This window comes from Choloepus didactylus, chromosome 2 (genome assembly GCF_015220235.1).
Source record: "Choloepus didactylus isolate mChoDid1 chromosome 2, mChoDid1.pri, whole genome shotgun sequence".
Classification (NCBI taxonomy): Eukaryota; Metazoa; Chordata; class Mammalia; order Pilosa; family Megalonychidae; genus Choloepus; species Choloepus didactylus.
The window spans coordinates 76016214-76030867 of NC_051308.1; the positions used below are offsets into that span (position 1 = coordinate 76016214).

The 14654-nt window shown below is 37.4% G+C and overlaps 1 pseudogene; it reads left to right on the plus strand.

Moving 5' to 3' along the window:
- Positions 1-2392: 2392 nt before the first annotated feature.
- Positions 2393-9874, plus strand: LOC119511999 (annotated as a pseudogene).
- Positions 9875-14654: the final 4780 nt, after the last annotated feature.

Sequence of the window (14654 nt, forward strand, 5' to 3'; positions counted from 1 at the left end):
CATGGTTTTCAGTCCTTTGTATGTTAACACTGAGGAAATGATGAGTCAAAGCAATGTATGGTATCGAAGCTGTGATTTTCACTACAAAAAAATAAATAATTATTTCTTGGTTTGTTGACATCCTCTTCTTCGATGAATTTTTCCTTTACTCCACCTTAATTGTCCGCTCCCATAATCATCACCGAGAATCAGTCATTAAACTATTAAATCAAATATCCTATTCTTTAGCCATATCCCCCTGTCTTTCCAGATTACTTGTTTGAACACTTCCAGTGGGGTCATTCCTGGACCTCCTTGGGCTCTCTAGTCCTTTTGTTCCTCTACTATATCCCTTTTGTTTAGCTTCCTTCTGCCTTTTGTTCTCTTTCTTTCCAGAAAATATCTAATGGCTCCTCACCTCAATAATCCTCTTGCCAAAACCTTAAACACCCCCTTGTCTCTCTTTTCATACCTCTTTTATGACAAAATCTCTAGAAAAAACTATTCACTTATTCCATACTTACTCCACATTTTCTCTGCATATTTGCTGCATTTTTTCTATAATTTCTCCATCCTTTCGCCACATTTACTCCATACTTATTCCACACTCACACACCAGAATTTAAATGAAAAATTCACATAGGAGAGAATGTTGGTACCCTTGCAAATTCAGGATTACTAAATTCAAATTTTCCTCATTATTCCTGAAAATCCCACTGTGTTTCCCCGATCAGCTCACTCCCTCACTCTCCAGGTGGGCTTTTTCACATCTATCCTTCTCTTCAAACCTCTGCCCTTGCCCCATCCTTCTGGCTCCTGGAAGATGACCCATCTCAAATTAGAGAAAATAGAGACCATCAGAGAGAAACTCCCACAAGCTCCTCCCATCATACCTAGAAAAAACACCCCTGCACCTGGACCTACTCTAGTTTCCTTTGCTCCTGTTTCAGCAAGTACCCCTCCTCCTATTCAAGGCCCCAGTTTCTCACTCTCTTAGGATCCCAACCCCATCCATCGTTTTCTTTCTCTGGCATCTTTACTTTGTCTCTAGTCAGTCTTACCCATCAGCATTTGAATGTGGGTGTCCACCTCAGAACAAATTCCTTCCATAATCTCACATCCTCCTCTTCATTTATTCTTCTCCATCCTCCCTTCCACAGTTTACCATAAAAAAAAGAAGAAAAAAAAAAACAAAACTATTATGATGCCCTCAGGTATAGCTTTTGCCTCATTGCTGTCCACTAGGATCATCTTCCCCACAGACCCCTTTTCTAATAAAAGACTTATGCCCTTAACCACAGGTAAGCCTATGCCCCAGGCTTGAGCAATCATGGTCATTCTATGGCCTCAGAAACTGGTGATTGTCCTTGCAACCTGTATCACTCAGGGTCTGATAATATAAACAGAAAACACACTGGGCCTTTCAAAGGGAGAGGAATTAGTCCAGAGAATTCTTTCCATAAGTGCTGGAAGCCTGAAAGAGCAAAAGGAAGATTAAGAACTGCAAGAAGTAGTCATTATTACTTTCTAGGGCTGGAGGAACAAAAGAAACCCAGAAGCTCATAGGAGGAGCCCTGTAAACCTGTTACTCCTGCCTTAGGGCAAGGCTCCTCACAAGTTCCCACAACTGCCCATACCTCTACTAGAATATGAACCTTTGAGGAGCAGACTTGACCTGGCAGGTGCTTGGACAGCCCAGGGGATGCAGCCTAGCAGGTGAGTTGTAGAGCAACTGTTATTCCACATGCCAAGGGGCTATGGCCTGGCAATTGCTGGTTCTAAGGATCATAGCAAAGGTGGTACTGAAGGTTCAGAAAGAAGCTGGAAGCTGTACCCGTCTCTCATTCCCCTTGTTGCTGGAGTGATGAGATAGAAACTGAAAAAAAGAGGAAGGAACTCCTTCCTATCCTCCTCTCACCTTTTAATCATCCTCTAGTGCCTCCCGTTGACAGAACCAAAAAGAAGCCAGCTGGCAAAGGAGGCTGAGAAATATAGCTTGTCTAGTCCCAGCTCCAGCACGACAGAGAAAAGGATAAAAGTTTAGACTTAAACTGACAGTCAATAGCTAAAACATTGGCATATGACCTAAGTTGGATTGAGCTGGAGCAGATCAATGGGAAACTCAATTTCCTTTCAATTTATAGCACCATAAGGATTGATCCCAGAGTACAGGCAGTCATTTCCCCAGCATATGGGAAAAATGGACCACAGGTGATGCAAGAAAGAAGCAAATAGGAAGATGACAGTCTTAGCGTTGTCGTTTTCTAGTTTCTAGTTCCCAAAGGTCTAAGAGTGAGCAGAAAAGGAATTAGATCTTCATCATTGTCCATCCAGGGACAGGGAAAGATTGCCTTACTAATTAAATTTAAAGAAGATTTTAATAATAAGAGTTATATTTTAATTATGGCAAGACATGCGCTTGTTCAATGTGCCCGTTACCCCAACAACTTTGAAGAGACTGAAGAAGGAAGGACCAAGTGAAAGAGTTAAAGACACAATTAACACCGAGATAAGAGAGACCAAAACAATGCCCTCTAGTCAATGTCAGAGAGGATTTGAAGAGCTGGACAGTAATGTTCAATGTCATTGAATGAATTACCCCAAGAGTGAATGATTAAGGCTAATTGTTAGTGTTCCCACGCTAAACATTCGCTATTGATTAATTTACACGTGCCCCTGAACACCCTCCCCTCCCCAAAAGTCCTTTTAATAAGTCATTTCTAGACTCCTGATTAGAATTGAGGGGAAGATTTCTGATTTATGGATTGTGGTATTCACTTTCTTTACCTTTTTGAATTATGTTAAAAAGTGAGTATGTAATAGATGATATTCCATTGCTCTGACCTAGAGAATGCACAGAAGATAAGCTCCTTTTCTCAGGAAACTACAGGGAGCCAGGGAGGTCCTTCTCACTTACACTGAGTGGATCTTTAGCCAGCTTCAAGAGAAAGTCATTAATTTTATTCTCTAAAGCAGACATATTTGGAAATTATCTTGTAAAAAAAAAAAAAACCGGAAAATACCCAAGAAGTCATTTTTGGTCTCATGCCCTGAAAACAAATGCTACATAATCTCTTGTGATTTGTATAGTCAAGTTAGAATGATTCATAAAAACAGTGGATATTCTGCCTGAATGAAGATGCTTTATTTTTTTTTAATTCAGCAAAAACTTATTTTAAAAAAAGTTGGGCAAATATAACATTACTTCAAGCCAAAATATTTTTTTAAATGCATATAAAGAAATGTCATCTACCTAATAAATATTAGCACTTAAAATAGAATCCCCTCAACTTTCAGTCAGGCTACCAATTGGCATGAATCTTCTGGGCTAAATTCCTCTGTTTTTCATGGCATAAATTGGATGTGATATCTGCTGTTCTTATGTCAATCCACACGCTTTAAAGAAAACCCCTTGAGGATGTAGGTATTGCTTACTTATTACAACCCTTCAGGGGCAACAGGTTTTGGTGTCTCCCTCATTTTAAAGACTCTGTCCCACACCTCTCACAAGGCCCTGGAGGAGAAAAACATTTTTCATATATTCTGCTTGTGTATCTTAGTAGCTGATTATACCCATATGTTTGTTTCCAAAATATTGCTGGTTACAACTTGCATAACTTGGAATTGGGCATATTGGTTTATTATGTGAAAGTCAACATTTACATGAAAAATTTTCTCTTCCCTGCAGGCAAAAAATTGCAGTGCAGTGCCCTGCCCTTTCGAACCATTCATAGGGTTCACACATCATCACCATCGCTGAAAAACAGGCTGGTCTTAATACTCCCCAAGGGAGATTATGTGCCTTCATTTAGAAGGTGGGGAGGGAAACTGCCTCTTACTCTAAGAAATTCCTCTGGAACACAGTGTGATGCTGTAACCTGCCACATAGGATGACACCCTGCCTAGAAACAGTGAAAGCCAAACAAACAGGCAAACACAATTGCTAATGGCAAATCATTATGCTAATTAATGTCAAAAGTGAATGAGTGTACAGGTATTAACTCTAAATCTAAGAAATCTACCCTTATTTATTATCAATGTGATAAATGTAGTATTTTAGAATTTTCAGTGAGGAAAAACATTTTTTCCTCCAGAAAGACTAGGAGACACACTTTTTTTCTGGTAATATGAACTGTAACAAACTTTTCCAACCACAATGCCATGATTCTTTGGTGCGTCCTGGAATGCTTACAAGTGTGCCCCAATATTGATCCTCTCAGCCCTCAGGTTAGCTAGAGCCTAGGGTCAAAAAAGCATTTGTTTTACACATGCCCCTAAAAATAGTTACAGTGTTCTGGTTGACAATGTTTGACTGTTTGTTGTAACTGATCATATATTCCTTTTTGATTTTTTTTTTTTTTTAGGATGATGGGAAGCTCTGAGACAAATGTGAAGCTCAGCTACATAAATTATCATAGAGTTGAGTAACTGCATTTTCTTTTTTTTCCTTTGCTCTGGTTTCTATTTCGTTTACCTTATTTTGCATGTCTTTTGTGTACATAAACCAAATCTTTTGGGGAAAAAAAAGTCAAAATAAAAATTTCTGTGGGTAGTGTTAGAGAACTTGAAATATGAAATACAGTCATACAAGCATCACTCTTGCTGATTTACAAATAAAAACAAAGGTCATAGCAAGAAAATTGGTGTTTTACTAAAATTTGCAGTAGATTGCCACTCTCAGTTGTTTTTTTCTCCCATGATCATTCATTATATTGTTCAAAACATGCATTAGATGAATCTTCACTAAGTCAATAATATTCAGTTGATGAGTGGAGCACATTATTATTATCAAATAAAAACACACAGCTAAATTTAGATGCTCACAGCAATGAGGGGCTGGAGTATGTAAGGAACTTCCAAGATGAAGAACTTGAAACCTATCACTGAAAGTTTCTTTCAAAATAAGTGCCTCAATTATACTTTACTATATTCCACCTTCATACTCCCCTCCAGGAAGGCTTATATTTAAGACCATATCAGATCTCAGTGTCTTCCAAATTTTCTTAATCTTTTCCTGCAATTTCAGCCATGGGGGCTCTGGGTATATAGAGATGCTGATGATGAAGATGATGATGATGATGATGATAAAAACAAAGTTCCAAAATAGCTTGTTATGGATGATCATGGGAATTTGGGGAACACTTATATAGTGTTACAGCCAGGAAATACAGGAGTACCTAAAGAAGACATAACTTACGGGGCAGAGTGCTGTTATGGAACAGGATAATTAGTGCAATGGTAGATGTGGAGAGAAGGTATTACGGGAGTAGAGAACATGGAGCAAGCCACACTGCCTGCAGAAACAGGAGGTGTGGGAAGGATTCAAAAAGATGGAAAACTGTCCTGAAGCATGACTAAGAGAATGAAGTATAAACGGCGGGGTATGAAATGCGGCAAAGGTGGAGGAAAGGGCATCCAGACAGAGTGAAAATCTGTATATGTGTATAAAGGGATATAGAGAACAGCATTTTTCAGAAGTCGATTATCTTTTTTGCCTAGAAATCACAAGAGAACTGAAAAATTGCAAGGGGCAGCACGGTGGAAGATTACATCAGAAAATTAGGAAGTAAATAGGTAGTAAAAAAAAAGAAGGTCATACTAAGGAGTTTGAAACTGATCCTCTGATGATTTCTGAAGGAGGGGATTTGGCTGCGGTTTTTTTGGTTTTTGTTTTGTTTTGTTTTTGTTTTTGTTTTTGAGTTTATTTTAAAATAAGGAAGAGAGACTAGGAAAGAGTAGTAATTAAATTGCAACTTAACTTTGGCAATGGAAGTTGAGGGAAGGAGATATTTAGGACATTAAAGTACAGGATGTAGAGGAAGATTAGATATTAGGAGTTGGGAAGATGAATCTTCTAAGATGAGTCCTTAGTATAATATTAATTAATGAGTTATAGAAATACAGAGAATATCAAATTAGTGGGGGAAGACTATGAGTTTCACTCTGAATTTGAGGTGTTTCTGGGATAATCACGCAGAGCTATTTGATTGTCAATTTAAGTAAAGGAGACTGTAACCAGGAAAGAGGTCTGAGCAAGAGATAAAGATTTGTGAGTCATGGACATTCAGTTGGCAGTCTAGGCTATGGAGTTGGAAAAGAGAGCCCAGGGAGAAAATGTACAGCAAAGAGAAGTGAATCACTCTCATTGCATAATAGCTGAGTCATCAGGTGCGATTCTCTGGTCTGTCTACTTATCATTCTTAAAAAAATCCTGGGCAGGGCTGGATTGTCCCAAAAGAGAAGGAATGATGTGTTCAGTACTTCTCTGGCAAGGATAGAAAAGCTAAGTTTCCTCATTCTTTTTTTCAGTTTGAATCTTTCTTATCCTTCCTATCCCTTTTGCTTTCAATGCATCTAGCTGTTCTACTGGCCTCTCTCAGATCTGGTCTCTTTATCTCCCATAGCCTCCTCTCCAATGCTTCCTACACATTGTTTCCACATCAGTCTTCATGAACACCACTTCCAATCATCTTACTCCTCACTGCCTCTCAGACATTCCACAGGAGAGTCAGTGCTGCTTAGTGTAAAGAGCTAAGCTTTGAAGCTAGACCAAATTGAACACAAACCTCTATTTTAATATAGTATTACATTTTATGGAACCACTGTTTTTGTAGGTTAGAAATGGTTGAATACCAGCAATTTCATATGGTTCAACCTAATGACTTTGTGACCTGGGCAGGCCAAATTAACCTCTCAAAACTTAATTCCCATAGCCTCATATATTAAGAGAGTTAGTGGGCTCTGACTGTTCCAAAGGTACATTCCTAGATCAGCTGGCTAAGTGAGGAGCAATGACAGATGGTTTTGATCATTCTGATTAGCAATTCCTTCTTCTTTAGGAAGAGCCAGTAAGAATTCTGGGGCATAGAGAAGCTGAAAGTGTGGGTAGTAAATCCATCTGGCCCAACAGATGGAATCAGATGTATCATTTTGTGTAAGTCTTACTGTTCATGACTGGAGATAGAAAAGTTTTCTGACTGTCATTTGTCCTTGGTCCATTGTTGATCACCCTATGCCCACCTCTTTTCTGGCGGACATATTCTGTCTTCAGAAATGTTAATATCACTGATTTGGCTGAGTCAAGTTTAGTCAGGCTTGAATTGGTAATTTTGTATATTTCTCCTTCCTTGGTTTGGATTTGGGAGTCAAACTCTCAGAGGGAACCCTCATTTCTACGTTCTTGGGGACAGATCACTGTGTCTTCACATTCGTGTGTGTGTGTGTGTGTGTGTGTGTGTGTGTGGACAGAAAGAAAAAAAATACCATCATGTAAAACACTTAAAAGAAGAGCTGCTCTTGTTGAAGTAGGTGTGGGACACAGAGAGCCCCTGGATTTGCTTCACTCTTATCTCCATGTACTTAAGACTCCACAGAATATACCATGAGCTCCACACTAATATCTGAAGATCCTTATCCTGTGGATAGCTTATCCTTTTGATTGAATTTCTATTAGGTGTATGTGTATGTTGTGTATGCGTGCGTGTGTGTTTTCCATAGTTCCCTCATTAGCTGGTGAACAGAATCCGCTGATATACTCCTTCCAAAAGCACTTTAAAAATGTGATGATTAAATGGAGAACTATTAATGATGGAAAAACTTAACAGTTTTAAAGGTCAGAAAGACAGGGCATTAATTAATTTAGTTCTATATATAGATACTGTTCATTAAACTCTCCAAAACAATGTACTTTCCAACTCACACCCTGCTATAGCTACTATTTACTGGTTAGTGTTAAGTTGTCATGTAACCATTCACTGTGTAGGAATTTATAAATACAGGCCTTTATATTGGTTTTTCTTAATCTTGTCCTACTTAGGAAATGGTTTAAAACTATGAACAGTTCTCATCAGAAACATATTCATATGGCCACAAAAACTCAAAATTTTGCATATACCGCCAAGGGTTAACAAATCCTCTGAAAAAATTTATAAGCTATAGGTTAAGAAATCCCTTCTACAGTGAGGAAAAATCCATCTATTAATTGAAAAAGATTTCATGGTAAGGAGGACAGGGAAGAAAATGGCTTCTAATTGTGTCCTCAAAGACACTGATGCCCCAAATGCTAACTTAAAATTCACTAGTTGTATCAGTCAGAATATGTTAGGTTATGCTGCATTAGCAAACAATCTATAAATCTCAGTGGTTTAGCATAACAACATGTATTTTCACTTGCTTATCTAATGCGAGTTGGTAGGTGTCACTCAGGAACATGGCTGACTGAGACACTATCTGGGCAATGTTTTCTAATCCTTGAGAAAAGAAAAGGAAATGTGACTTATCACACCCTGACTTTTAAAATTTCTACGTGGAAGTGACAACTATCATTAACACTTTAATTTCATTGGCCAAAGTAAGGGATATGGTCACATCTAACTTAAAAAGAGGTAAAGAAGTATAACCCTGTAGTCCAAAGCAATAAAGTAAGAATTATTTGGTAACCATCACTAATGAATACCGTTACTGTCTCTGCACCAAGAGTTGGTTTTAGATGTTATTTTCCATTTCTGAGCCTCCATAAACATGTTTAAAGTCAGTCACCGTTTTCAATCCTTTTCTCATTGGATTTTTCAGCAGTCTTTGACCCTGCTGGCAACTTTGTCTTTCTTTTAATATTCCCTTTTCTTGGATCTCAAGACAACAATGTTTAATCTTCTGGTTTTCTTTCCATTCCACCTCTCTGGCCTTTCCATTTCAGTCTCCAGTGGGAATTTTTCTTCCTCTGTTCATCCCTTAAATGTGAACTGCTTCTGTTCTCAACAGTTGTCCTCTACTACTCACTTTCCTTTGATAATCTCCTCTCCATTGGCTTAAATTTTCATCCTTTAGCTGATGATCCTCATATTTCATCTAAAGTTTCTTCACAGTTTGCTTATTATGGTTAATTTGCACTCAGCATCTATTCCCACATTCACCTAGTGTGTCTCTGAGTACCGCAGAGGCTGAAAAGGTAAGAACTACTTTTCCCAGATTTCCTTACGTCTTGAGTTCTGTATGTGAAATAAATTCCACATAGTTGCATCAGCAAGAGATTTGAATGGCAAAAGTGGATGAAAAGCATTTTCCTGGTGCTTTGTTCCTCTGACAAGCAACATTGTGGAAAACGGCTTTTCTGTAATACTGTTCCAGCTGTAATAATGTTCCAGCTCCATGGACGTTGAAAAATAGTCTGGTAGGTGCGCATGCTCCGTGCCTCCCAGAGGCGGTCTGGCGCAGGTGTTGCCCCATGTGCAGCGTGAACCTGAGGGCATCATGCTGCTGAAGAGGTGCGAGCTGCGGTGGGTCGCGCCATCAGAAACTTCAACCTAGAGAGCCGCGCAGAACGGGAAATCAGCAAGATGAAGCCCTCTCCCGCTCCCATGCACCCCTCCACCCAGAGCCTCCTGCGAGAGATGAGCTGCCATCCAGAATTTAAAGGAGAAATTGCTAGAAAAGATGACAAGCTGCTGTCATTGTTAAAAGATATTTATGTTGAATCCAAAGATTGTGTGCCTTCTGAGCAGGTAAAAGATGCTGGAAGACATCAAGAACCAAAGGGGTTCAGATTGCATAAACGCCATCACTTTGATATGATGAATATTAAAAACATTCCTAAAGGCAAAATTTCCATCGTAGAGGCATTGACACTTCTCAATAATAATAAACTTTATCCTGAAACATGGACTGCTGAGAAAAATAGCTCAAGAATACCATCTAGAACTAAAAGATGTAAATGCCCTACTCAGATATTTTGTTACTTTTGATGTCAAAGTATTCACTCCTGAAGACAAGAAAGCAATACAATCAAAATGAAGAAAATCACAAAATTACTTTTCCCAGGTGTTCTCCCCATCCCCTTGTTCTGTTAGTTTCCTTATTTTTAGCATATTAAATTATATAAATTGCCAAATCTTTAAAGCTCCCTGATGAGGGCACTCTATTGAGCTCTGCTGACTTTTCAATATTGCCGATAGAATGAGTCTTGTTTTTTTAAAAATTTTAATTTGGTTTAGGTATGTGATTGTACTATGCCAGCCTGACTAATCAGCACAGCATCTATAAATTTATTGTAAATAAAAGTGTTAATCTGTTATTTTAGGCATGTCATCAACTTTTAAATTGATTTTATTGTCTCTTGGGAAATGTCCTGAATTTAACATTCAAAGCTTCACCTTCTAATTTAGGTGGCTAGTTCATTCTTCCTATGGGACAGTGGAATTAAGAGCATTCCTGATTCTTAAGACTGACATTTTCTTGTTAGAGAAATGGAGACTTGACAGTGAGGTAGAATAACAGTATTTCGCAAATAAAGGCAGATAGGAGACTGGATATAGAATCAGTAGTAATAGATTTTTATGACTACCCCAGAGAAGGAGTAAGAAATATCAAGGGTTTCTTTTGTTTTGGATTGGTTTTAAGTATGGAATAGCTGTTTCTAAAATTATAAAAAAGTAATTAGTGGTGTTTATAAAATTTTAGCAAACGGTGCTTTGAAACAGAAACAGTTAAGTCCAAGAGCTTTCAGGGAGAGACACACAGTTGTGGGAACTGTGGAAAACTAACTTTTCTCTGGATTTAACGTAGAAACAGCAGAAAAGTTTAAGGAATGTTTAAATCAAAGAAGAGGCACGGTAAATTAGATTTGGCAACCAAATATTTGTATTTTCTAATTTTAATGCTAGACGGTAAAAGTGAAAAAAATAGGCAAGTAGAAGCATAAAATGTGACTGGAAGGAGCCTAATAAATTGCTGTTTCATCTATTTAGTCAACTTTTGTGAGCACAGTTGTACCAGTTCTAAGGTCTTGGAGCGATTTGGCGAGGTTAGCTGACATATGTTAACTGGGATCTTGGGTAGATTGTGTAACCCCTTTCAGGTTGAACTTTCTCTATAAAATGGGTATAATGCTGCCTTACTTAAAGCTAAGGGTTACTGAGAAAATAAATGAGATAATAATGGGCTACAAAGGTCCAAACAAGCATGAATTATTTTTTTGCAGTTGTGGATAGAGGCGTAGGGATACATGGCCTAAGATTATGCTATACTATGGCATAGCCAGGCCCAGAATTTAGGTTTTCAAAATCCTAGTGGGGTGATTTTGTTCTGCTATGCCCCACAAAAGCATATCTTAAGCAGGTTGGAAGTGTGAGTTGGAGGAATATGAGAATGTAGTAACAAAGTTTCAGGTTATCACCGTCTTCCTGAGAAGACAGGCATTACGTTTCCCCTGGAAATGATATGGAAGGAACTGTTTTCCTTTCTCCAATACTTAAACCACTAGTGCTGTTTTCTGAGCCATCTTCCCTATTCAAATTTATGCTGCATGGCTAGGCAACTGTAAATCTGGCTGCTGTTATATGATGTCACATGATAAAGTACTTTGCATATCAAAAGAGAAAAAATAGTGTGGCAGTAGCAGTGGTGACTTCCTTGTTTCTGGATCACAGGTACAGGAGTGTGTTCTTGGATTGAATATCTCTAGTCGCAGCCTTATAACACCAGCACAATGTTAAATAGCAGTGGTGACAATGGTATGCATGTCTTTTTTCTGACTTTGGAGGGAAAACTTTTAGTCTTTCATGCTGAGTATGATGCTAGTTGTAAGTTTGGCATATGCACCTATTACCATGTTGAGAAAGTTCCCTTCTTTTCCTAGTTTCCTGAGTGTTTTTGTCAAGAAAAGGTGCTGGATGTTATCAAAGGCCTTTTCTTAGTTAGTGAAGGTGATCAAATTTGTTGTTGTTTTTTTCCTTCATTTATATTAATGTGGTGCATCACAATGATTGATTTTCTTATGTTGAACCAACCATGCATTCTTGAGATAAATACCATTTGGTCATAGTATATAACCCTTTTAATGCACTGTTGGATTCAGTTTGCTAGTATTTTCTTGAGGATTTTTGCATGTATCTTCATAAGGGAAATTGGTCTGTAAAATTCCTTTCCTGTGATGTCTTTAACTGGCTTTGATGTCAGAGTAATGCTGGCATACAATTGTTCATAGTATTCTTTTATAATCCTTTTTAGCTTTGCAAGATTTGTTATCATGTCTCCCACTTTCATTTCTGACTTTTATTTACATCTTCTCTCTCTCTTCTTTGTCAGTCTAGCTAATGATTTGCCAATTTTATTAACTTTTCAAAGAATCAACTTTTGGTTTTGTTGATTCTCTCTATCATTTGTCTATTCTGTATTTCGTTTATCCACTATAATTTTTATTATTCCATTCCCTTTGCTAACTCAAATTTAGTTTTCCTCTTCTTTTTCTAGTTTCTCAAGGCATGAAGTTAGGTTATTGACTTGACGTTTTTCTTATTTTTTAATACAGGCATTTAAAACTATAGGTTTCCCTTTGAGCAGTACCTTTGCTTTAGCCCATAAGTTTTGGTATGTTGTGTTTTCATTTTCATTCATCTCTAAGAACTTTCTAATCTCCCATTATTTCTTCTTTGATCCATTGGTTATTTAAGAGTGCATTGTTTAATTTCCATATCTTTGTTAATTTTCCAGATTTTCTTTTCTTATTGATTTCCATCTTTATTCAGTTGTGGTCAGAGAAGATGCTTTGTACAAATTCAGCCTTCTTTAGTTTAATGATACTTGTTTTGTGACCTAACATATGGTCTATCCTGGAGAATGATCCATGTGTACTTGAGAAAAATACGTATCTTGCTGTTTAGGGTGGATTGTTCTATACATGTCTATTGGGTCTAGTTGGTTTATAGTACTATATTATATATAGTATTATATTATATTTCCTTTTGATTTTCTGTCTAGTATTGAAAGTGGTGTATTGAAGTGCTTCACTATTAATGTAGAATTATCTATTTCTCCATTCAATTCTGTCAATGTTTGCTTTATATATTTTTAAGCTCTGTTGTAGATGCATGTATGTTTGTAACTTATATATTCTTGATGAATTGACCCTTTTTCCAAAATATAATTTCCTCCTTTGTCTCTTGTAACAGTTTTTGACTTAAAGTCCATTTTGACTGATACTAGTATAGCCACCCCAGCTGTCTTTGGTTACGATGTACATGGAGTTTTTTTCCATCCTTTCACTTTAAAACTATTTGTACCTTTGAAAATAAGATGAGACCCTTAAATACAGCAAATAGTTGAATCATGCCTTTCCTCCAGGGCCCCAAGTACTCTGTTGTATGTCTCAACTGCACATTCTTTTGCTACAGGCATCTGTTGTTTAACTGCTTTCTTGGGGTGTTTTACCGGCCATGTCTGCATCTTCTCCATGCAGAGTGAGTTTAGGGCAGAGCTGATCTTGAATCAGCTCTTCAATCTACTACCCAACAGGTTGGAACAGATGGACATACAACCCACTCTGAGAATAAAGTGGGGTCTGTTTTCTCCGGCCTCAGGACCAGGGGCCTGCACTGAGAGCTCAACCTGCCACTACACTGGGCCGGGGAATGGGTGGTAGCAGAATTTCCCACCATTTTAAAGTTGCCTTTTTCTTGATTCAGCTTTCACTTGATTGATGTAAACCTTTGACTGTTTTCAGAGTTCTGAGAAAGTCAGTTCTGCCAGTTTCTACTTGTGTTTCGATGTTTCTGTGGGGGGACAGGATTTTGGAACTTCTTATTCTGTCATCTTGATGATGTCGGGGCTTATTTCCATCTTTATATACTGTTTGGGGGAGGGGTACATGGAGAAAAGGTTTCTTTTACTTTATGGATCACTGTATTACCCAATCCCACATCCAGACTTAGTTCAAAAGACTGCACATCATCCAGAGATACTGATCTGTGCGTCACACAGAAATCCTCAACTTTTAGCTAAATGCAGTGAATAGATAAGACTCAGGGATTGGCTCCCTTATGTAGGAGAGTAAATGTATTCTGTGTGTGAAAAAAAGTAGTACACACAGATTTTGGTGTCACCAAGTGTCAGGCTTTGTCAGAGGCTGTTAGTTATATACTTGATATTTGTTCTCCCCTAATAGAAGATTCAGCTAGGAATGTGACTGTGGAGATAACACGTATATATTTTTTTCTTCCTTTTCAGTTAAGTGTGACCATATTATTAGGTTCCCTATAAGGGGATGTGAGAAGAAGTAATATCTGAAACTTCCATTCATTTATATATAAACAAAGAATGTACCCAGCCTTCTACTTCTCTCTATCCTGCTGGTCAAATCTGAAATAATCACCTTTTAAAAAAATTTTTAATTTCTTTTAAATTTTTTTATTATTTTTTATTCAATTTTATTGAGATATATTGGCATACCAGATAATCATTGAAAGTGTACAATCAGTGGCTCATGGTATCATCATATAGTTGTGCATTCATCACCACAACCAATTTTTGAACATTTTCATTACTCCAAAAAAAATAAAAAAATAAAAATCAGAATAAAAATTAAAAATTAAGAAAAGAATACCCATACTCCTTAACCCCCCCATTATTTATTATTTATTGTCTTTATTTTCTTACTCATCTGTCCAAACACTGGATACAGGGAATATCAGTCACAAGGTTCTTTTTTTTAAAAATTATTTTTATTGAGATATATTCACATACTATGCAGTCATACAAAGCGTACATTCAATTGTTCACCGTACTATTATATAGTTGTGTGTTCATCACCAAAATTAATTTTTGAACATTTTCATTACCACATACACAAAAATAATAATAAAAATTAAAGTGGAAAAGAACAATTAAAGTAAAAAAGAACACTG